Genomic DNA, 25080 nt, shown 5'->3' with positions numbered 1-25080 from the left:
CACAGGGGAGAAATTCTTTAAATGTAATATATGTGGCGAAGACTTCTCTACATACTCAGGATTTATTTTCTATATGAGAAGTTTTACAGTGAAAAGTCTTATCAGTGTAATGAGTGTGGAAAGGCTTTTTTCTCAAAAATCACATCTTACTGTACATGAAAGAATTCATAGAGGTGAAAAACCTTATGAATGTAATGTCTGTGGAAAAGCGTTTAGTCAGAAGTCAAACCTTATTAAACACCAAAGAATTCAAAAAGCATATCTTACTGTACATTTGAAAGGTCGTACAAATGATAAACCTCAAGTGTAATGTGTGTAGAAATCCTCTCAAATTTCAGCCCCTATTCTACACTTGAGGACTTATATAAGTGAAAAAACATGTGTAATGAGTGTAGAAAGCTTTCTTATCTCATTAGACACCAACATATTCATAGTTAATTTAAGCCTTTGAATGCCTTGAGTGTCAGAAAACCAGGAGAAATTTACCTCTCATGTTTCATCAAAACAGTCATTCTGCATCAAAACACTACAGAGGTGGAAAAGCCTTAAGAAAGTATTCAATTTATAAAGCCCAAAGACATTGATATTGAGGGAAAAGACCATTGGTACAATGGAAAGCCAGTACTTACAAAAACCTACAGTAAGTGTGGTGTTTAAAGATGAAACTCAAAAGCATGAATATTAATTTCAGGAACCACATGTGTATGCCTCCCATCACTCCTATTTGTTAAGAATCATATTGGATGATCTAGTCAATGAAACAATATGAAGCAAAGAAATACATGATATAGATTAGAAAGAAAATATGATCATATACCATTCAAACCAACTGAAAATACAGTTTAATTTACCTCACAATAACTAAACTTGCATATTATGACATTGAAGTTTTGGATTACTTACGGCAGGGTTTTACAACTTATAATTCTAATAATGCAGTTTACCATGTGACTGAAAATCAAAAGTTTTTCAGTAAATCTAGGAGTATGATATGCCTTTGATAAATGTGTATTGCGTGCATGCATCAAAGTACTGAACTTTTGAAATAATTACATATCTAAAGTTATATATAACTCCTTTAATTTTGTTAAAAATTGTGATCAAACTTTACATATAAATTTAAGGAGAGGAAGATACCACAGAAATTTGATGCAGAGAAAGAAGCCACGGGAAGCACAAGAAGCCAGAAGTCAATGGAATATGCATGAGAAAGGAGAACACATGGAGAACACATCGCCATGTGCATTGCCATGTGACAGAAAAACCTAAGGCCAATAATTGCCTATAGCCAGCCTCAGAATGCCGAGGTCCTTGGGAAAAATCACTGCTTTGCTGATGCCTCAGTTTGGGACTTCTCCTAGCCTCAAAACTATGAACCAATAAATTCCTATTGTTCAAGAAAAAAAAAAATCCATTACTTTTGTTCTTTCAGTAGTTGTTCTGTGTCCCAGATTCAAAATTTGGTTGTTGCATCCTATGTATAATACAGGAGAATCATGCTCTCATGGAAATATTCCAATTTCTTTCTGCCAAAAAAAATATCCTTAGCAGTTATAAATTTTTATAGACTAACTTTATTACCCATGCATGCTAAAGAAAGCGCAGTAGAGCTATTTTCTTCCTCTATATCCATTACCTCTCTTTCACTGCCTCTATCTTCATAAAGTTAAGTTGATGCACATATTTCACAGCCCTGCTGATGCCCCTGAAGCACTCAGGACAGGGCTGCTTCACTCCTCATTATGCTCATGGGGACAGTCAATTGCAGAGTGTCTGCGTGGAAACAAAGTGGGTGGCCTTCTTCATCCAACTAAGCACTGGTGATGCTTTTATTAAGATCACATTACCGTTGCAGAGTGTCCTGATACACTGCTTCTAGCAGCTCTTGCTTCCCTAATAAGGCACTTTTCTTACTTTAGGGCTGTGGGTGGATTTCCATTGTCTCAGCTAATAAGTTTTTCATAGTTTAAATTCTCAGCTAGATTTGTTTTTCTTGGCCTGGTTCCACTAAAATTAATCTTTATTCATGATATGTTTCTTGTGGTGGTGAAGGCTGAGGCAAGACCCAGATCCCCACACAGAGATGAGCCAGCTTGAGGATGTGGCCTCTAGCCAAAGGAGTCCAGGTGTTTTGCATTAGAAATGGAATGAACATGTTCCTGGCATGGGATTCCCATGTCACAATGAGCTTTGGGCGAATGGAGTGAGAAATGCCTGTCCAACAAAGTTAACCGAGCGGGTTCTGCCTCTGAGATCTCTCTGAGATCAAACACCAAAGAATCCATACTGGAAAAAAACTTTACTAATGTGATGAATGTGGAAAAGCCTTGTGGCGATGGAGCGCCTCAGTGTCACAAATCTAAATAATGTGATGCTTCTAAAGTCTCTGTGAATGTGATTCTCCAGGCCCACTTCTCTCCACCCCATTTCTAGTCAATTCATATGACCCAAACGATGGAAATTTAATACAAATCAGGTTGTTCTCTAGACATCCCATGGTCCAGGAAAGGAATGAAAATTTTCCAGGAACCTGGAGATGGAAAATGTGGACTTAAATGATCTTCAATGATAGGAGCACATCAAGCACATGAGAAGAGCCATTTCATCAAGTGTACTATTATACCCATTTCATAGATAAGGAAGCTGAAGTCTGAATGAGCAAGTGATTTCCCCAAAGATATACCATGAATTGATGGCCAGGCTCAGAATAAAACCCAGATTTCCTGACTGGAAGACTGTATTTTCTCATCCTATTTCCATTTCATCATCTTTAAAAACCCTTAAAATTTCTATATTCCTTAATTCTGAAAACATTATCAATATGAAAGTTTAAAAACATCATAATTTCCTTATAATAATTCTATATACAAGCTTTTTAAAGCTCTCACTATATGTAATATATAAACAGCTATATAAAATTTCAGCATGGCAAAAGGAAAATACAATCCACACCAAAGTATGGGCATTCATTGCCTTTATCCACAAATCATATACTTGTGTATTTTATTCAAGGTTTAAGGTCATTGTTTTCCAGGGTTGATATGACAAATAGCACACAATGGATTGGCTAAAACAATGCAAATTTATTGTCTCAAGGTATTGGAGGCTAGAAGTCCAAAAGCAACATTTTAACAAGCCATGCTTTCTCCCAGGGATTATGGAGTTCTGGTGCTGGTTGGCATAATCTTGGGGTTCTGTCAGTTGTAGCTCTGCCTTCATGTGTGGCTTCTACTTCTGCTCATCGTCTCTGTCACTGCCTGAATTTCTTCTCCTTAAAAGGACTTCAGTCATATGGATTAATGCCCAACCTGATTCAACTGGTCTCATAAAAATAGGATCTTCAAAGATCCTATTCATAAATGAGTCCTCAACTTAACTAATAACATCTTCTAAGGTCCTGTTTACAAATGGATTCACATCCATAGAAATACAGGTTAAGACTTGAACATGTCTTTATGAGGAACACAATCCAATCCCCAACACTTACTATGTCACAGGCATTATTCTAAGGGATTCACTTATACTAACTTGCTCAATCATCACACAACACTGTGGAGGAGGTGTGATTACTATCACCAGTTTATATCACACCACTAGTTAGGAATAGAATTGGGACTTTAACCCAGGCAGGCAGAGGCCCAAGTTTCTATCTTAAGCACTATGCTTTATGCATGGTCTTAAAAACTTAATAATAAAAATAGGCATCAATTTCCCTTACCCAGAACATATTGTTTCTTCTTATTCAACCAAAAATATTACTAAGATAAAAATATAAAACTTTATATATGAGATTCATTTTGAATCTCTATTCAAATTCTGTCTATAAAATGGATATATAAGTGGAAATTTGATCTTGAATCATGGCTATGTTCAACTTTAGCTGAAATCTTGGATAAAATAGAAAAGATTGCAGAGATGCCGGAAATAACATGTTTTTAGCTTGTCACAAACATTTTCGAAAGCTGTTCTCATCCTGTATGGAATTGATTCTCAGTCATTCTGTTGATTAACATACATAATTTAACATTAGCCTGATTGAAATTTTAGCCTAAATAATTACTTTTCACATTTGGAACAAGCAGTGGTTTTTTTTTCCTATATCCTATCACTATGTTAACCAACTCACTGAAAATAATTAATTATGGATTATAAACTTTGGGAACTTACCCACCCCCCCAAAAGAAAGACTTTAGAAGTTAGTGAATGGCCCAAACAAAACCATCCTCTACACCCTCAATCATTCTATTAATTAAAATAAAACCCACAATATTTTCGAAGAAGAGAGCCATGATCGTGCTCCCATGTTTACAAATTATGACTAAAGTGGTTTAAGGAAAGCTCCTTTAGGTCTGACAGAAACCTGTAAAAATGAGGTCATTTTTCAACCATTCCTGCATATTACCAGCATTTCATTTCAGTTTTATTATACAGTTATCTGTGACAATGACCGAGGTTCATAAAAAGAATCTAATAAGCAATTTAATTATTTTTTCAAATTATTTTTTTCTTGGACAGTTTGAAAACATTTCTTATTACTGGTTGGTACCTAAACAATCTGAAGAAGATGGTTTGTAAGCCTACCTGGATTTTAATGATTCTAGTGACCTTGAGGCAATAAAGGAAAATCAAATAAATGATTGAATGAATAAAGCTATTGTTCTACTTGTCAATTTTCTAGACTTATTCTACTATGTCTACAGAAAGTTCATCCATTTGTATGTATATACAATCATGCAATATATACCATGCAATCATGCAATATAAAACATGGTCTTTATTTTATTCATTTCTTATGATAATTTATTAAACAAATGGATGAATCCACATAGACATATGGTTTCTCTTGAGAAACATGATGTTTAGAGATGCCTCTGCAAATAAAAGTATACTCCTAGTCTCCAAAATGATATAAACCATACCTGGCTATTGTGGAAAGAATAAGGCCTTTTGACAATCAGACCTAGTTCCCATTTAGGATTTGCAACTTCCTAGCTCCATACCTGGCTATTGTGGAAAGAATAAGGCCTTTTGACCATCAGACCTAGTTCCAATTTAGGATTTGCAACTTCCTAGCTGTGTGACTTCTAACAAACCACCAAACCTCTCTGAGCTTCAGTTCCTGTGCTGAATACTTTCTATTTGTGCCCCCAGGTGTACTCTCTACCCTTCTCCACTGTCAAAAGAGGCTGATCTTCAATGACTGTATAATCAGATATCCCTTTTCCCAGGCTTCCCTTCAGGTTCAGCTATAAGGAGCCTGGCATATTGGATGGAGGGAAGAGAAAGTGAGATATTTATAGCTGGCTCTGTATCTTGATTAAAGCCACAACATCTCCGAAGACATTCTGCTTTACCAGCTCTCCTCTTCCGTGGTCCAGTAGCCACTCCCATCTCCTCCCCTTGGCCTTTGAGACTGGCTGTGGTAACAGCTCTCCCATGACTAGCCCTGGATGACTACACTATATGCTGTGGGTTCTTACCTTGAAGCCACCTTTGTGAAGAGCCTTTTTTTTTAAGCCTTCCTTGATTTATCTTAACTTGAAAGTGCCATCTGCTGCCCTCTAAAAGCCTGACAGATTAGAATTCCTTAGCCCATAAAAATGGAAATCACCAAACCTACCTCAAATGGTTTTTATGAAGAGTGAAAAGATAAACTTAGGCCAGCCCAGGCCCAAGTTTATATCTTAAGCAGTATGCTTCATACAGGGTCTTAATATTTAGAAATAAAAATAAGCATTAATTTCCCTTACCCAAAGAGCCAGACACTTCCTTGGCGTTCAGTGGGTGCTTGTTCACCTTATAATTCAGTGATTCAACTATGTATTTTTATTAGCCCCCAAAGTGAATTTGTTCTATGCTGTGGAATGGATTCTCAGATTCCCAGGATTACAAATTAGTATGATATCTCTGTGTTATAAATATGTGAATAATAAAATGTTGGAGACTCAAAATGAATTATATTTCACTACCAGGTAGGCATTTTGTTTTCTAGTCACACAACACCCCAGTTTATATAGAGACTTTTATTCACACAGGCAGTCTCTGAACAAGAACATGAAAGAAGAAAAATCACTCCAGGAGATATATGGCATCCAGGCATTGTAACATCTTGCTACAGATCATGAGTTTAAAATGAAACTGGCTGCTTTTATGATCAAGACCTATTATATGGGTTTTTTAAAAATAATATTCTGGCTTTGGAATCTAAACATGCTAGACACATTTTATTTCAAATCAAAGTTAAGCATACATATATTGATTTATCATTTAAAAGCAAAAGAAAGCTACAAAATTGTACCTTTATATATCATGTTATTTGTTCAACCAGTTTGCTCAGATTTTGCAAATACAGCTACCCATTTGTACTTTTTCTATTTGTTGAGGCCACCTATACAGAAAATATTTACATATATTTAGAATTCATCTAGCATACTTGATCATCACTTTTATACCTCTACCTGTAGAATAGTGATTATTCACCAAACACAGTTTGGTTCCATGAGTTAAAGAAACCTATTTACTATTTTCATTTCAAATAAGGGGCTGATTATGATAATCATTGCAAGGAATTATGTTCCAATAGATGAGGTATTTGAAGAACTCTTAATTAGAATGTAATCTCTGAGCTGAAAAAAGAATATTTTAAAAGGAACATATGAAAAAGAGGAATCTATCTAGTCTCTTTCTAGGTCAATGGGAAAGAAGACTCCTTTGTACTATACTGAAAAATGAATATCTCAACACCAATTAAGCATTTTTGTGTGGTATGAATGGTACCAAACGTTGTAAGAATTATACAATCCAATCTTCATAACTCTAATAGTGCATAAATGAGGCTTTGTATTTGATTACATTTAATAGAAAACTTAAATAATGTCTGCTTAATTGAATAAGGGTGTTTTTTTCCATGGAAAAGTTCAGAAGTTGACAGTTTCAGGCTAGTGCCTGAAATTGGGATGCCACAGTGATCCTATCTCTTTCCAGTGGCAGATTTGGTCCACAACCACATGCACACAAGATGGCTTGGAGCTCCAACCATTGTATCCATCTTCTGTACTAAAACAAGAGGAAGGGAAAGGATAAATGGCAAAAAGGCACAAGTCAGCTAAATGTACTACCTGCAAAGCCCTCTTCTAAATTACTTCCATTTAATCTGACATGACTATTCTGCAAGTGTTCCTGGGAAATATTTTTGTAGTTTGGCACATTGCCAGGGTCATCAAATTTACAGATCTTTTAAAAAAAAGAAAGAATGGGAGGACGGACATTGATTAAGCAGCCAGCTGCCTATACCATAGGTAATCCTAGTGTTATCTCCATTTTATACATGAAGAATGTAAGCATCATGTCTTTATATATACCATGAGTAAGCAGTGTTAGTGATGTAGCTGAGACTAGTGTCATCATGCCCTTTATTTCAATAAAATTTAAAAATAACAAGTTATTAGATTTGCCATAGAAAAAATTAATATTGTTTTCTATTCACATCATATACTGTGAAGCCTCATTCCTTCCCCCAACTTTATTAAGAATTTTCCCAGGGGAGTGGTTGAGTACCTAATTCCCATGGATAAGGTCCTGGGTTCAATCCCAGGTACCTCCTAAAAACATTTTTTTTCCCAGACTCTACAGAAAAGCTGCAAGAATCCAAAACTACAATTGCATGATTCACCTAGGTGTATAAGTCTTAAAATTTTGTCACGTTTATTTTGTCTCTTACTCTGTAGATGCATGGATATGCACACATATATATACTTTATATGTATATATTTTAAACCAGCCTTTTTAAGGGTTACTAGTAACCAATCATCATTACCTTTCATGCCAAATACTTCAGATTGCATCTGCTAAGAATAACTGCATTATCCTCCCTACCAAATGCAATTAGCATCGAGGAAATATATTATGAGAATATTATCTATGATATGATCCATATTCAAGTATCCTTACTTCCCCAAGCATGATTCAAGACATTATCAAGGATCACACACTGCATTTTTTTTCACTTTTTTTTATTTTTTCAAAGATACTTCAATATACCCATTTCCCACACCTCCCACATTTTCCCACATTAGCAACATTTTACATCAGTGTGGTACATTCATTGCAATTGATAAACACATTTTGGAGCATTGCAGTTAAGCATGGATTATAGTTCATATTATAGTTTAGACTCTCTCCCATTCTACTCTGTAGGCTATGGCCGGATATATACAGGCTTGTATCTGCCATTGTAATGTCATTCAGGATGATTCCCAGGTCCCAAAAATGCCCCCATATTACACCTGTTTTTCCCTCTCCCTAACCCCAGAACATCCATGGGTCACTGCCTCTACAATGGTATTTCTTCCATTGCTAGAATCACAATAATTCTACAGTAGAAAGCTAGTAAGTTTATTTTAGTCCAGATTTCTTTTCCCAATCCTGAGGACTCTGGGATGGTGATGCCCACTCCACCATTAATTGAGGGGGCTTTAATCCCACACATCTGATGGATGGGAGTCTCTTGCTTGCAGTTGTAGGCACTCTCGGTTCCTTGGTATGATGTTTGTCCATCATCTCATCCCTGTTATTTGTCCTGGGTTAGTCCATTGAACTGGAGAGGAGGTGTTGCAATTCCATTGAGATTCTGGGCTTAGTTGGCAAATGGGCAGCCCAAAGATTAAGTTTCTTGAATGTATACCTACTAACTGAAGTACTAATTATAGGTTCAAATAGAAGGACAGAAGAGTCATGCATAGGGAAACCACTGGTGACCCTAACTCTGTCACACTGGGAAGCATAAATACCAGATTAGGGCCCACTGGTAAGGGGCCAAATTCCTTAGCTTTCTGCCCTGCCTACTGTGTCTGGATGTCTCCATATCCCTGAGGAACTTCACTATTTGGGATAGTATCTACTTTGGCTTTCAATGAGATCCTGTTGAGATGTGCATAAGTGCTACCTCCGGGATGGCCTCCCAACTCATTTGCAGTCTCAGACATACAAACTCATTGTCTTTAGCTTTTCCCCCTTTTGGTCAAGGTGTTGTTTTTGTGTTGCCAGGGAGGCCCCCTGGCAACACAGGAGTCATATCCCATGCTGGGGTGAAGTTATTGCTTTTATAAGCCGATTTCAGCTTAGAAAGAGGCCACATTTGAGTAACAAGGAGGCTCCTGGCAGGTAGTTCTTAGGCACCCTACGTCACTAGACTAGGTTTGAATTTCAAGAGCAAAAGCTCAAAAGCATAGTCATCAGGTCCTTCAATGGTCCATCCTCCTTCACAAGTCATTGTCCCTGTACTTGGGGCATTCTTGTTGTTCAACTAGAGAATGTGGCAAAGCTCCCACAGATGGGAATTTAATATTCTTTTGGTTATTGTGTGACAATTCCTTGTCCTATCCTCCTCTATTAGGCTCTGCCTACGCTCTCAAGTGACTCCCATCTCTCTGTTTGAGAACAAAGCAGGCCTCTCTTGGATGGGAGTCCAACACCTTCCCACTCATTATGTGGGGCTCTACTCAATGATGCAACAACTATGCCAAAATGATCACTCACATGTGCCCTAGAAGCCTGCCCCAGGTGTGCCCTGGACAGTATGAACCCCCATCCAACACTCTAAACTAGTAACCTTTCCTGGTCATATTGGCAAGTGAGTATTCCCAATATTGTAATTTCAACCATGTATACACCAATCCGCAGTGTTCATGTGGCTTTCCCCCTCAACCCTCGCCCTAGTTCCATGGAACATCCAACTCACCTTACCTCTCTACCACTCTGTCAAAGTAGCACCACCCAACCCAATATTTTCACTCTACCCCTGTCATGTCCCTTCAGTGCACAATGATATGCTTCCACCAAGTCATAGATTTTGCCCTTATGGGTATTGGCTCATAACCTTCTCCCTTTCTATTTTCTGTTAACCTATCTCCCAGACTCTAGTTCTGGGAGTCTGTTTAGTTTGCTTGATTTATTTCAGTGAGGTAATGAAATATTTGTCCTTCAATGACTGGCTGGAGTCACTCAACATAAGGTCCTCAAGGTTCATCCATGTTATTCTGTGAGTACTGTATTCCTTCTTACAGTTGAAATATATTCCATTGTATCTATATAACATTTTGTTTATCCATTCATCAGTTGGTGGGCATTTAAGTTGATTCCCACTTTTGGCAATAGTGAACAATGCTGCTATGAACATTGGTATGCATATATCTGATCGTGTTCTTGCTTTCAATTCTTCTGGGTATATAGCCAACAGTGGAATTGCTGGATTTCATGGCAGACCTATAGTTAGTTTTGTGAGGAACGGCAAAACTGTCCTCCACAATTACTGCACCATTCTACATCCCACCAGCAGTGAATGAGAATTTCCACTTCTCCACATTCTATCCAACATTTGTAGTCCTCTGTTTTTTAACACTCGCCAGTCTAATGGGTATAAGATGGTATCTCATTTAGTTTTGATTTGCATTTCCCTAATAACTAGTGATGTTAAGCTTCTTTTCATGTGCTTTTTAGCTACTTGAATTTCTTCTTTGGAGATGTGTCTATTCAAATCAATTGCCCATTTTTAAAATAAGTTGTTTGTCTTTTTATTTTCAAGGTGTAGGATTATTTATATGTGATAGATAATCAGATATAAGGTTACCAAATATTTTTTCCCATTGGGTAGGCTGCCTTTTCACTTTCTTGACAAATTCCTTTGAGGTACAAAAGTTTTTAATTTTGAGAAGATACCATTTGTCTATTTTTTCTTTCGCTGCTTGTGCTTTGGGTGTGGAGTTCATGAAATCATTTCCTATTACAAGGTCCTGTAGATGTTTCCCTATATTGTCTTCCAAGGTCTTTATAGTCTTGGCTCTTATATTTAGACCTTTGATTCATCTTGAGTTAACTTTTATATAAGGGGTGAGATGGTGTTCCTCTCTCATTCTTTTGGATATGGATATCCAGTTCTCCAAGCACCATTTGTTGAAGAGGCCATTCTCTCCCAATTGAGTGGACTTGGTGGCCTTGTTGAATATCAAATGACTATATAGGTGAGGATCTATAACAGAACTCTCAATTCAGTTCCATCGGTCAGTGTGTCTATCCCTGTGCCAGTACCATGCAGTTTTGACCACTGTATATTTGTAGTATGTTTTTAAATTCAGGTAGTGTGATCCCTCCAATTGCATTTTTGTTTTTCAATATTCCTTTGGTTATTCAGGCCTCCTGACCTTCAAAATAAGTTTCATAATTAGTTTTTCCAATTTAGTAAAAAATGCCATGTTGATTTTTATTGGGATTGCATTGAGGTTTTTTTATCAGTTTGGGTAGGATAGACATCTTAATGATGTTTAGTTTTCCTATCCATGAACAGGGAATATTCTTCCATTTATTTAAGTCTTCTTTGATTTCCTTTAACAGTGTTCTGCACATAAATCATTTACGTCTTTAGTTAAACTTATTGCTAGGTATTTGATTACTTTAGTTGCTATCATAAGTGGTATTTTTTTCCCTAATTTCCTACTCAGATTGCTCATTATTGGTATACAGAAATGCTAATGACTTTTGCTCATTGATTTAAAACCTGTGACTTTACTGAACTCCTTTATAAGTCTGCAAGCTTTGTTGTAGAATACTCAGAACTTTCTATGTATAGGATCATGCCATTTGCAAATAGTAAAGTTTCTACTTCTTCCTTTCCAAATTGGAAGACTTTTATATCTTTTGCTTACCTAAGTGCTCAAGCAATTGCTTCTAATACAATGTAAAACAGGGATGGTGATAGAAGACATGCTTGTCTAGTTCCCAATCTTAGAGGGAAAGCTTTTAGGATTTCACCATTGTATATGATGTTTGCCGTGGGTTTTTCATATATACCCTTTATCATGTTGAGGAAGTTTCCTTTTAACCCTATCTTTTGTAATGTTTTTATCAAGAAATGTTGCTGTATTTTATCAAATGTTTCTTCTGCATCTATAGAGATGCTTATGTGATTTTTCTCTCTTGATCTGTTTATGTGATGTATAACATTGATTGATTTTCTTATATTAAACCATCCTTGCTTACCAGGAATGAAGACCACTTGGTCATGGTGTAAAATTCATTTGATATGTTGTTGAATATGTTTAGCAAGTATTTTGTTGAGGATTTTAACATCTAGATTCATTATGGAGATTGGTCTCTAGATTTCCTTTCTTGTGGTGTCTTTGGCTTTGTTATTATGATGATGTTGGCATCAAAGAAAGAGTTAGGCAATGTTCCTTCCACTTTTATTTTTTGGAAGAGTTAAGCAGGATTATTGTTAGTTCTTTCCAGAATGTTTGTAGAATTCACCTGAAAAGCCATCTGGTCCTGGGCTTTTCTTAGTTGGGAGGTTTTTGATAACACATTCTATCTCACTATTTGTGATTGTTTTGTTGAGCACATCAATTTCTTCTTTCATCAATGTATGCTGTTTGTGTATTTCTAGGAATTTGTCAATTTCCTCTAAATTAGCCATCTTGTTGGCATATAATTTTTCAATGTACCCTTTTATGGCACTCTCTATTTCTGTGGGGTCAGCAGTGATATCCTCTTCCTCATTTCTTATTTTGTGTATTTGCATCTTCTCTCTTTTTTTCTTTGTTAGCCTAACTAGGGGTTTGTCAATTTTATTGATCTTCTCAAAGAACCAGCTTTTGGTATTGGTTACTTTTTCTATTGCTTTCTTATTTTCAAATTCATTTTATTCTGCTCTTTCTCTCTACTTCCTTTGTGGTTAGTTTGTTCTTCTTTTTCTAATTCCTCCAGGTGTGCAGTTAGGTCTTCAATTTTAGCTCTTTTTTCTTTTTTGATATATGCATTTATGGCTATGAATTTCCCTCTCAGTACTGTTTTTGCTGCACCCCATAGGTTTTGATATGTTGTGTCATCATTCTCATTCATTTCAAGGTAGTTATTTCTTTTGTGATTTCTTCCTTGACCCACTGTTTGTCTAAGAGTGTGTTGTTTAACTTCCATATCTTTGTGCCTAATCTGGTACTCTGGCCCTCACTGATTGCCAGTTTCATTCCATTGTGGTCAGAGAAATTATTCTGTATAATTTCAATCTTTCTGAATTCATAGCAAGTTTCTCTGTGGCCTAGCATGTGGTCTATTTTGGAGAATGATCCATGTGTACTCAAGAAGAATGTATATCCTGCTGTATTTGGGTGTAGTGTTCTGGATATATCCGTTAGGTCCAGCTCCTCTAATGTATTATTCAAAGTCTTTGTTTCTTTACTGATTCTCCTCAAGTTGTTCTGTCTAAGGGTGATAACAGTGTATTAAAGTCCCCTACTATAATTGTAGAGGCATTTATTTCTCCACTTAGTTTTTCCAGTGTTTCTCTCATGTATTTTGAGGTGCCCTGGTTAGGAGCATAAATATGTATGACTGTTCTTTCTTCTTGAAAGATTATCTCTTTTATTAATATATAGTGTCCATCTTTGTCTATTACAATAGTTTTGCATTTAAAGTCTATTTTGTCTGATATTAGTATTGCTACTCCCACCCTTTTTTGGTTATTGTTTGCTTGTAAAATTGCTTTCTAACTGTTCACTTTTAGCCTTCTTGAATTCCTGGATATAAGGTGGGATTCTTATAGGCAGCATTTGGTTGGGTCTTATTTCCTTATCCATTCTTCCAGTTTGTGGCTCTTGACTGGTGAGTTTAGTCCATTAACATTCTCTGTTATTATTGTCATGAAATTACTTGGATTAGCCATATTTTCTTTGGGTTTATGTATGTCATATGTTGTTTTAATTACTCTTTTTGTCTTTTTAGTTGTTATTACACTCTCTTCCAATCCTCTTGGTCTTATTTTTTCCTTTCAACCTGCAGAACTCCCTTAGTATTTCTTGAAGTGCTGGTTTATTATTAACATACTCTCTAAGATTCTGTTTGTCTGTGAATATTTTGAACTCTCCCTCTTTTTTGAATGCCAGTTTTGCTGGATAGAGAATTCTTGCTGGAAGTTTTTTTCTTTTAGCACGTTAACTATGTCATACCACTGCCTTCTTGCCTCCATTGTTTCAGATGAGAAATCAGCATTTAATCTTATTGAGTCCCCTTGTACCTGACGTTTCTCTTCTCTCTTGCTGCTTTCAGTATTCTTTCTGTGTCTCGAGCATTGGACAATTTGACAAATCTATGTCTTGGAGTAGGCCTGTTGCAATTTCTACTGTTTGGGGTGCACTGTGATTCTAGGATATGAACAGCCATCTTCTTCAATAGGGTTGGGAAGTTTTCAGCCATTATTTCCTCCAACACTCCTGCTGTCCCTTTTCCCTTCTCTTTTTCTTCTAGGATGCCTATAATGGGTATGTTTGTGCATTTTTGTGTTGTGGTTCAAGTCCCTGAGTCCCTGCTAGATTTTTTTCTATCTTTTTATCTATCTGTTTTATTATCTATTTGACTTCAGATGGACTGTCTTGCACATCATCAATTCTTTCCTCTGCCTGTTCAACTCTGATGTTGTGTGCTTCCATTGTATTTTTGTTTTCTTGGATTATGTCATTCATCACCATCACATCTGTTATCTTTTTATGGATATTTATAGTTTCTTCAGTATGTTTACTCAGTGTCTTCTTAATATCCTTAATCTCTTCCTTTGTTTCATTAAGTCATTCATGATATTTGTTTGGACAGCTCTGATTGGTTCTTCCATGTTCCGCATCTCTTTCTGGTTTTTAGTTTGTTCATTGGACTGGGCCACATCTTTCTGTTTCTTAGTATGGCTTGTATTTTTTTGTTGGTATCTAGTCATCTGTTTATCTAAGTGTGTTAATTTAGTGGATTGGCTTCTCTCTCTGCTCTGTAGTTTTATTTTGTGTTTTTGTGGGTGGTAAAGTTTCACTTTGACACTTCATTCCTCTTATTCTATTTCCTTGCCATTGTCTATGCTCCCCTGAAAAAAATGTTAGTACCAGAGATATAGGAAGAGATGGGAAGAGAAAATGAGGAGTAGTAGTAATAACAGTAAAAGGTAGGAGAGGGATCATGCAAGATGTAAGCAATTGAATAATTAACCTAAGTAAGAAGTACAGAAAAAAAAAAAAAAAAACAAGATTAGAAAAGTGGAATCAAATCAATAAGACATGAAACAGAATGGAGGAAAATATAGAATGAATTAATGAAAGTCCAGAATGATGAGAAAAGGGAAAAAGAAAAAGTAGAAGAGAGAAGGAAAGGGGGGGGAGTAAAAAAAAAAGAGAGAGAGAAAATAAAACATGGAGAAAGTAGAAGAGAGAGAGAAATGAGTACAAGAAAAATTGAAGACCAAATCCAAATAGGTTGAATGAAAGAATACCAACAAAAAACAGAAAATATAAGGATGAAGGAGGGAAAAGATATAGCATAAGGAGAGAAAATTGAGAAACAAAAGAAAGAAAAAACTAACAGACACACAGAGACACAAAGGAAGGGGAGATACAAGGAGAACTCAAGACCATAGTATTTGTTTTGTTGCTATTGTTGTTTTTTAAGAAAAAGAAGAAGGATCAAAAAGCCAAGATCAACATGGAAAAACAACCTTTTCTCTAGGACCCCTAGTGATCTTCTCAGGCTGCTGATATTCAACAATCAATCACCTTGCGGACTGTCTTCTGCAGGTTTTAAGCCAGGCTTTAGTCAGTAAAATAAGGAAAGTAAAAAAGGAACCCCCCTGCCTTTTTTTTTAAATAAGACATGCAATAAAAGCTAATATAAAAAGGACGTTAGTATGCTCCTTGTCATAAAGTCTTATTGGATGGTTAATAACCTTGTACCACTTTGAGAGGAATTAGGGATAAAAGCAGAGACCTAGCCTATGCTAGGCCAGAGCTCTTCCACTGAGCTAATGTGCATTCCTGGGTAAGCAAAGCTTTTCAGAAACCTATCAGCCCCTATTCCTTCCCCGTTACCTCTGCCTCTTTTCTTACGTAAATTCTGTCTTTATCTAGGCTACTAGATATGGCAGACTGCCTAAGGAGATTCCCCTCCTCTACCCCTGTTGCATCAGGGTCCCCTCTGCTAGCTAAAATAATCACAAAGAAACCACTCTCCACCGTCACAGAGCCCCTCTCCTCCCAGGGAGGTCGCTCCCACTCTCCTTTGGAGGAGGAAGCCAGCGTCTCTAGGGCGTTTGTCCTGAAGGCAGGGTGTAAGTGCCTCTTTCAGTCAAAAACCCAAGATTCCCTCCCGCCCCCCTCTTCCTTTTCTTTCTAGTAGCACCCTCCTAGATGACCCAGAGCACCCCCGCCTCTGCTCTCTATATAGCTTGAGGTACTGGCAGGGAGGAAGTCTGTTCTCTTGTCAGATATCATTGCCAGGAGTTTTACCCTCACCTGGTATCTCAGGGATGGAGGAGGGGAGCCTCTCCCTTGGCGAAGGATCAATAACAGTTTGCTATTTAGGCTTCCTCCCCTCTGTCCCCTACTCTCCTGTTAGTTATGAAGCAGTGTCCTGGTCTGCTGTACCCCAAGGCACGTGGCCAAGGCAGCCCTAGACTCTCAGTTGTTTCAGTAAGAGCTAAGCTTTCTCTGTCCACCTCATCCGCCATGTTCCCACAATCCCCCCACACACTGCATTTTATTTTCTTGTCTCTTTAGTCATTTTTATTCAAAAAGAGTTTCTCAGCCTTCATTGCCTTTCATAGCATCAATATTTCTGACAAGTCCTGAAGGTGGTTTTGCAGAATGTCACTTGATTTGGATTTGTTTGATTTGGCCTCATGATTAGATGCAGGTTAGGCCTTGTGGGAAAGACTAGTTATATAATTCATAGTACACAACTTCAGGAATATTTATCCCAGTGCTGATGACATTATGATTACTGGGTAAAGGCAATATCTGCTTGATATTCATAATATCATAGAAGTATATTTTCCTTTTGTAATTAGCAACTAATCTGAGGCTTGATATTTTAAGTATGAGAAAAATCATTTCCTTAATAGTTTTTCACCCATGATTTTAGCATGCATTATGATTCTTGTCTAAATCAATTATTACAGTAACATCCATAAAGTGGATGGTTTTTCTATTTATACTATCATTCTTTTCACATTTAGAATTGACATTCTTCTATAAAAATGGGCTTTGTAAATTTTGCTTTTTAAATTTAAGTATTGCCCTTACTAAATTGGTTTTAGTAAGTTCATCCTTGTTATAACTCATTTTAATGCTCAAAGTTCACCAAATTTGGCCAGTGAAAACCCCTTTTAACTAATTCCTGTTTTCTTTTGATATGTTCCTATCAGGTTTTAAGCAATTTCTTTCTTCTGTACTCATACCTTGTATTTCCTTGTCTTATTCCTGGAACTGATTTCACCAACAACCATGTGCTCCTTTTGCTCAGACAAGCCAGTATCTGACCACCATATGTGCTTATCAACCAAGAAATGTCCTTATTTCTAGATTTAACAGACAGAGCTAGGGAAAATATATGCTTTTTTCCCCCAACCACTGCAGGGATCTTCCTCTTGTTCTTTTAGTCTCCCTGCAGGTGTATAGTCAAAGAGTTGTGTTCAAAAGAGAATTTGATACTTTTACATTCTCTTCCGTGTGGTTATCTTAGTTTTTTGATATCTTTTAGGTTCATTTGTTTATATTTGTATTTAACTGCAATGTTTTCCCATTCTTACTATTTTAAATTTGTTTTTAATATAAAGAATTAACATGGTTCAAAAGTCAAAATTATGTGAAAAGTTAACCTCAGAGGGATGCGCCATTATTCCACGCTTTTCCCATCCATGCCCTAAAGGGTATCCATTTTGTCAGTTTCTAGTTTACCCTTCCTGGGGTTCTTTTAGGGGGGACAAAAGTGTTCTTGTGTATGTGTGTAATATGGCATCTTTTCCTTTTTGTCATACCCAAAAGATTGCATTTTATATTATCTCTTTCGCATCTTTGCATATTTTGTTTTATTCTCTGGACAATTTCATACCTTCTTAAAAGTAAAATATTTAATTTTTTAAAATCCACAATTTGGTGATCTTTTTTCCTTTTCATTGTGTTTAGCTGTATAGTTTTTTTTTTAATCTCTTGCTGAATATTCTACCACTATGCGGCTTCTCCACACTTACCTGCTTACTAAATGTAACTGGGTTTTACCTGGATTATAACTTTCATGTAAAGCTTTCCAGGCCTTCACCATTGACAATACTAATTTCAAAAGTTTGCTGGGCAACTTCATGGCATAGGAAATCTACCAGTACGATGATATTTTTGCCACCAATAAAAAGAACATCCAAAGAACATTGAATAAGAATTGAGTTTTATACCTCATTCTTTCACTAATTATTTGCATGACCTTAGAAAAGTAAATTCTTTCACTCAACAAACATTCTTGAGCGGTAATTACATGTTAGGTCCATTTCTATGTATCCTTTGATTATTGTAATTGTATTAGTCAGCCAAAGGGGTGCCAATGCAAAATACCAGAAACTGTTTGGTTTTTATAAAGGGTATCTTTTTGGGGTAGGAGCTTACAGATACCAGGCCATATCATAAGTTACTTCCCTCACCAAAGTCTATTTGGAGCAAGATGGCTGCCAATGTCTGTAAGGGTTCAGGCTTCCTGGGTTCCTATGTTCCTGGGCCTTGCTTTTCTCTTGGTTCAAGGTTCCTTCCTTCCTGGGACTGGCTTCTCTTTCCTCTGGGAGTTTACTTCCTGGGCTCCAGCTTAAGTCTTCAGCATCAAACTCCAACATCAAAAATCCAACATCAGAAAACCCTCAACTCTATTCTTCTCCATGCCTTTTATCTGCCCTAATCATAACTCAGGCATGCCCAGGTACAGATCAGATTACAAGTATAATCCAATATTTCTTTTTGGAATTCATCAATTATATCAGACTGCTACAGTAATTAATTACTCTTTCAATTTGGACTTGGATTGGCTATAATAACATTTTATTTAGCATTTTCATCCATGTGCATATGTGAGATCACTCTACTGCAAGGACCAAAAAGGCAAATTATTAGGTGTTCCAGTTTGTTAACACAAATGAGTGAAACTTTTTTGGGGGGAAGGTAATAGTGAGAACTGTAGTGAATTGGAGAGTATATGTCATGTCTAAGGTCATTCAAATTTGAAAAATATTGAACCATTGTACAAAAAATACATACATAGGCCACATTCACCTGTAGGCCAACAGTGTGCCCCTTCTGATTTATGCATTGCTTTTCTCAATGTTACCCCTGTCGGGTGGACTAGTTTAAAGACCTAGGAGTATGCAATATTTTCTGAGTCCTTGAATCTGCGTGATTAAAAATTATTATTTTCTGTTTCTGGAATTATGTTTCCTCTGGGGTTAATTGTTCTATTTGTTCATATTGATGATTCTTTTCCATGCTACTGGTTTTTCTCAAACGACTTGATATTGGATATCTTTTATATTTAAAAATAAAGAATAAGTCAGTATGGGAAGGTACAGTAGGGTCCCTCAAGAGATTTGTTTGTGCTTATGTGTGTGTTTTTTTTGGGGGGAAGATAAATATTTATTTACAAAGTTCTTACTAATACAACTGCTTTTAAAATATAGCAATAAGGAATCATTTACTATCTTAAAAAGTGGCACATACATGGCATAAAAAAATCTATATATTCAGTTAAACTATTAAAATAGGTTATCAAAAATTGTTAAATGGCAATTAAATGTTTGCACTACTTCCTGAACACATAGGAAAAAGTATCTTTATTCATAGACTTGATTATTTTTTCTTTCTGACTATAAAAGAAAAATATTGTTGTTAAAGATAATATCAGGACTTGAAAAATACTTCACAATACCAAAGAATCATATTTCAATTTTACTTTTAATTATGATAATGATAAGTTGCCTGCACCCATTTTTATGCATTTTACAGACAAGTAAAATGAATGGCAACTTTTGAATTATTTCAGAGAATATAAACAACTTATATCTCAATTTTCTCAGGATATTATCCTTCAAAATATTTTTTTCTAGTGGCTAAAAATTACCATAAATATTTTATCTCTAAAACAGTTATAAGCATGCATTAATACTATTCTTTTGTAAAATATACAGTATTTTTAAAATATTTTTCTGTCATCTCAATCTGTAAAAGTATTTTGAAACAACAACTTCTAACTATTATTCTTATTAATAGGGGCAAAGCTTTTTAAATCCATATACTAGATCTTGGAAACATTTGAGAAGAAAATAAACTATGCAAAAAGCAGCAGTTTAATAACTACTTCAAAAATCACATGTGAAACAAGGCCCCACTAATTAACCAGGAATTTATATAGGATTTTATCCAGTAAGTAAATGCGATATCTCTCAATTTCTATACAAATTGAGACACACAAATGTGTATCTCCATAAATCCATTCATGGACACTATACAAATATATTCACAGCAGTATGTGGCACTTACCAATAAAAATTATTTACTCAGTCGGGACACAAAGTTACTGATAGCATAAATAACATAAGTTATTGGTCTTTGTATAAAGAATTTGAGCAAGGAAATAAATTACATCAAAATCATTAGTTTTTACATGAGTTAACTTGAAAAATATAAGAGGTATAACTTAACTATTTCAAAATGAAAACAAATGGCATGATTTATTATACTTATTTTCTCTTCAGTTTTTACCAAGTGCCAATGAAAAGTGGTACTTAACTTAGTTTCTTGTTCAAGTATGAGGTGTTTCTAAAAGTTTCTATACTTAGATTTTTTTTAAGCTTCATATGAAATGAATTGTACGTCTACTTAAAGTATGACTTCTCCTTTTAAGAAGGATTAATGCCTGACAAAGAAAGAGACGGTATGCCCTTGCTTGATCTCAGCTGGTAACATGTGCATTGGGTGACTCAAATTTCTCACAGCTCTTCGCATGTTCATGAAAGTGTGCTAATGATGATGTGCTAGACAGACAATTCATTACATGCTTGTAATTGCTGGGAGAACTTCTTCCCTTAACTTAGCTATAGGGTGTCATAAGAGTCCTTCATAGAGCTCTTTTTGGAGTTTGGGAGAAAAAGAATGCTCTTGTAAGCTTTTTGGAAATCTTTGTTATGACTCTAGATGCTCCACTCAATGTACTGCCCATTTCTTTTGTATTTACTTCAAAGGGTTCTGTATCAGTGGTATAAATAAGATTCTCAGGATCTGCTTTACAAATGGTGTTGGCTACATGTCAACACAGCATCTTTCACCATTTTTTTTTGAGAGTTCCTCTGATGTATTTTTGGAAACTGAGCGGCACATTCGCCTGCTCTGTCTGTGGCCTCACAAACAAGGCAAAAGAATTATGGCAATCTTCTGTCTCTCTTATGTTCAGAACCTTTTCCATTTGAGAAAGAGTCATTAGATGAATATGCTTAAGAGAAGCTGGAGGTTGGGTGTGGCCATGACCACTCTGAAAAGCGCCAAGAACCTTGTGTCATTTCCTTCTATCTTTACACAGTCATTAAAGAGGAAGAGAGTTATTTGTCACAGGGTGCTCAACTTGTACTAAACTTCTATTAGAAGATCAAAGATTTGTCAGATATCCATCTACATCATAAACAACAACAAAAATTTGCTTTTGAGCTCCAGTTTTTCTCTTATCCTCATTATTATTTATTAATAATAAAAATGATCCAATAACTTTTTCTAGAGTACTTTTGTCAGGATTTTCATCAACCATAGGCTTAAGATCATTTAAAAGTAGTACAACACTGGATAACCTCTGTACTGTTCGAATGAGAAGTTCAACTAGGCTTTGATGTCCACATTCTGGTTACACTTGGTTTATCTTTAAAAAAACATGAAATCTTGTGTTCTGATTTTCACGTTTAATAATCATTACCTTGCTCATTTCAAAGAAGTTTACAAAAGAAGTGTTGGTTTTCCCTTTTACAAAATCCTTTGAACATTTAAGAAAGGTATCACCAACGTTTTTGCTTTCATCCTAATTAATAATAAGATCTTCAAGATCATCCTTTATCTTAGTACGCACATCAAAAAATATCTGGAATGCTACCAAAAATAGTCTTAAACTCTTCTGGTGAAAGGATAGGCCCACCACATTGTCTTTTCTCTTCTACAGGAACTTGAAATAACTGAATAATTGTTGCTATTGTATTTACAAAATTACTTTCACACTAATAGAACTCTTTAGCAACTTGTCACCTAACTGACTGCTTTTGAGGAACTGGAGTAGAATTTTTAGAAGACTTAGTACAAGTCTTTGGTTTTTCATTATAATTAATGCTAGACTCAGGTATGTTGGAGATATCTAAGAGTGACCCTGTGGAAAGGGAATGTTCCACATATGGGTGCTTACAGGGAGGGAAAGGTGACAAATCTGTCTCTCTTGACAAGTGTGTCTTTTAAACAATATCTCTTTTGATTGCTATTTGGGTATGTAGAGAAAGAAGTGACATTGATTTCTTGAGCTCAGTCCTTTTCATCTAAATGCATGGTTTCTCCAGCTCGGGCATCCATTTGAATACTTCCCCAGAACCACTCTTGATTAACAAAGTTTCTCTGAGTGTTCAAATGAAAATTCTTTTACTATATTCTCTTCCACTATAAAATGAATACTTCTTTCATCTCCAACTGGTAAACAGTTACCTACTTGCATTTCATTAATTTCTTCCATATTATTTTTCTCTTCACCTGAAAATCCCAGGAAACTTAACACACAATCTTGAAATAGAGGAATTTTAAATTCCTTTTTTAAAATCATCAATTGCTGCACAGAAATCTGGTTCATTCCTCCTTTCCCAAGCTTTATAAATATATTCTGGCTTCATAATAGGAGTGAGTACCCAGGTTCACAGCAAACTAAATTTTTCTCCTTGTGTACAATTTGCCACAAAATATATATAACTTTTGAATTAAAGTCTTTTCAAATAACTCCACCCATGTGATGGACCAATGTCACCAATCTGACTAGTTTGTCTTTCTTCCTGAATCCTGTAAAGCATAGTACTAGATGAACCATACTTGTATAATAGAGCAGATAACATGCAAATGGCAGACTCCTTTTTGTGCACAATTTAACTCAACTGGTATCCAGTAACTCTGGAATCAGCATTGTATAATTCATTAAAAACAGAGTCTTGGAGTGGATTTGGCTGAAGCAGTTGAGGACCTGTCTCCCACATGGGAGGTCTCAGGTTCGGTTCCCTGTACCTCCTAAAGAAGACAAACAAACAATGAGCAAAGAATGAGCAGACAACAAGCAAAAACAATGAGCAGACCATGAGCAGGGAAGCGGATATGGCTCAAGTGATAAGTTCTCTGCTGTCTATAAGGGAGGACCCAGGTTCAATCCCTGGAGTCTCCTGATGAAAAAGAAGAGAAAGCATGCCTGTGCAGTGAGCCAGTAGCTATGTGGCTATGGCGAGCTGAGTGCCCACGTGGTTAGCCAAGTGCCCAAGTGAGTGCCTGTGTGGTGAGCTGAGTGCCCACATGGCAAGCCAGTGCCCATATGGTGAGCCAAGTGCCTGCATGAGTGCTCATATGGTGAGCTGAGTACCCACATGAGTGCCCGCATGGTGAGCCAGCGCCTGCACAGCAAGCCAGTGCCCACATGTCAAGCTGAGTGCTCACGCAAGTGAGTCACACAGCAAGATGATGATGCAACAAGAAGAAAGAAAGGGGAGAGTCAAGGTGAAGTGCAGCAGAGACCAGGAACTGAGGTGGCTCAATTGACAGGGAACCTCTCTCCACATCAGAGATCCCCAGGATTGAATCACAGGGAATCTTAGAGGAAAAAGACAAAAAGAGAAGTAGATACAGATCACACAGTGAATGGACACAGACAGCAAAAACAGCAGGGCAGCGGAGGGGGAGGGGAAGGAAAAAAAGACAACAAGCAAACAAGGAGAAGATAACAAGCAAAGAACAAATGAGCAGGGAGCTGATGTGGCTCAAGCATTTGAGTGCCCACCTCCCACATGAGAGGCCCCAGGTTCAATTCCTGGTGCCTGCTAAAGAAAAAACAAACAGACAATGTGCAAAAAATAAAAACAACAACAACAAAAAAGAGTATGAGCAGACAACAAGCACAACAAGCCAAAAAACAATGAGCAAAACCAACAAGCAAAACAGATGAATGAACCATGTCGGGGGGGGGGGGGCGGGGGGGAGGGGAAGCAGAGTCCTGCAAGTCCAAGACTGAATGCATTTTCAAATTCTGAGGAATCCAAACCTTCAAATTCTTTTACTGATTCCATCTTTACAAAGGGCATTTTAATTTCCATGTTAATAGTACTTTTTACTGTCCTGATTTTCCAGGACAATATTTTTTTTACCTTCACAACAGGAACTTCCATTATTTTCATAGTCTTTATGGTTTTTATAAGTTCTTCCTGTTTCCTGGCTTCTTGAACCAAAATCATACTCATTGCAATCTGAGGTATTTCTTCTATAAGGCCCAAAGTAGATCCCATAAATAAATTTTCCTTGGATGTTTCAATAACTTTAGAATAAAAAATGAAAGAGTGCCAAGCTAGTCCTCCCACTGGTGGATGTTAGTACACTATTGTCAGCCATTGTTTGTACTCTTCTACATTGGCACTCCCAAAAATAACCCTAGAAGTTCCACCACTTCAAGCTCCAATTGTTCTCACCACTACCATCATTCTTTGCTGTTCACTGCCACAGCCAATTCCTGTCCTTAAGGATTTTTGAAGTTTATTTTCAATGACATTGAGCCCTCTCCCCCAATAAGAGAGATAAATCTGCAGTTATGCGGTGAATGATCAGAAGTGCATCAAAAGCAGACTTATAATTGGAGAGAACATAAGGGAGGTTTTATTTCAGGGATGGATTAAATATACTCCAAGGAATTTCATTCCCATATATAGTACTTTCTTTTTGTTCTTTTTCCTCCTCCCTATCTATAGTGGATGTGTCAACTCTTCATCTGTGTGACTCCAATAATTATATTAAGACATCCACCTACACAAACACACACACCAATACAACAAACTCACACCAACATTTTTGCAAGTCTGTTCTCTCTGGCTTCATCCAGGGAAGCAAATATCAGAGCCAGTTCTTTCGTAGACGCAGAGCGGATACCTGGAATCTTAGTTTGCCAGGGCTGCTATGACAAATACCATATACTGTTTGGCTTAAAAAACAGAAA

The 25080-nt window shown here is 36.5% G+C and overlaps 1 pseudogene; it reads right to left on the bottom strand.

Moving 5' to 3' along the window:
• Nucleotides 1–20778: 20778 nt before the first annotated feature.
• Nucleotides 20779–24482, bottom strand: LOC101412743 (protein ECT2-like; annotated as a pseudogene).
• Between the last annotated feature and the right edge of the window lie 598 nt (nt 24483–25080).

This window comes from Dasypus novemcinctus, chromosome 11 (genome assembly GCF_030445035.2).
Source record: "Dasypus novemcinctus isolate mDasNov1 chromosome 11, mDasNov1.1.hap2, whole genome shotgun sequence".
Lineage (NCBI taxonomy): Eukaryota > Metazoa > Chordata > Mammalia > Cingulata > Dasypodidae > Dasypus > Dasypus novemcinctus.
The sequence above is the reverse complement of the archived record's forward strand: the minus strand, read 5'-3'. Positions and strand labels throughout refer to the sequence as shown.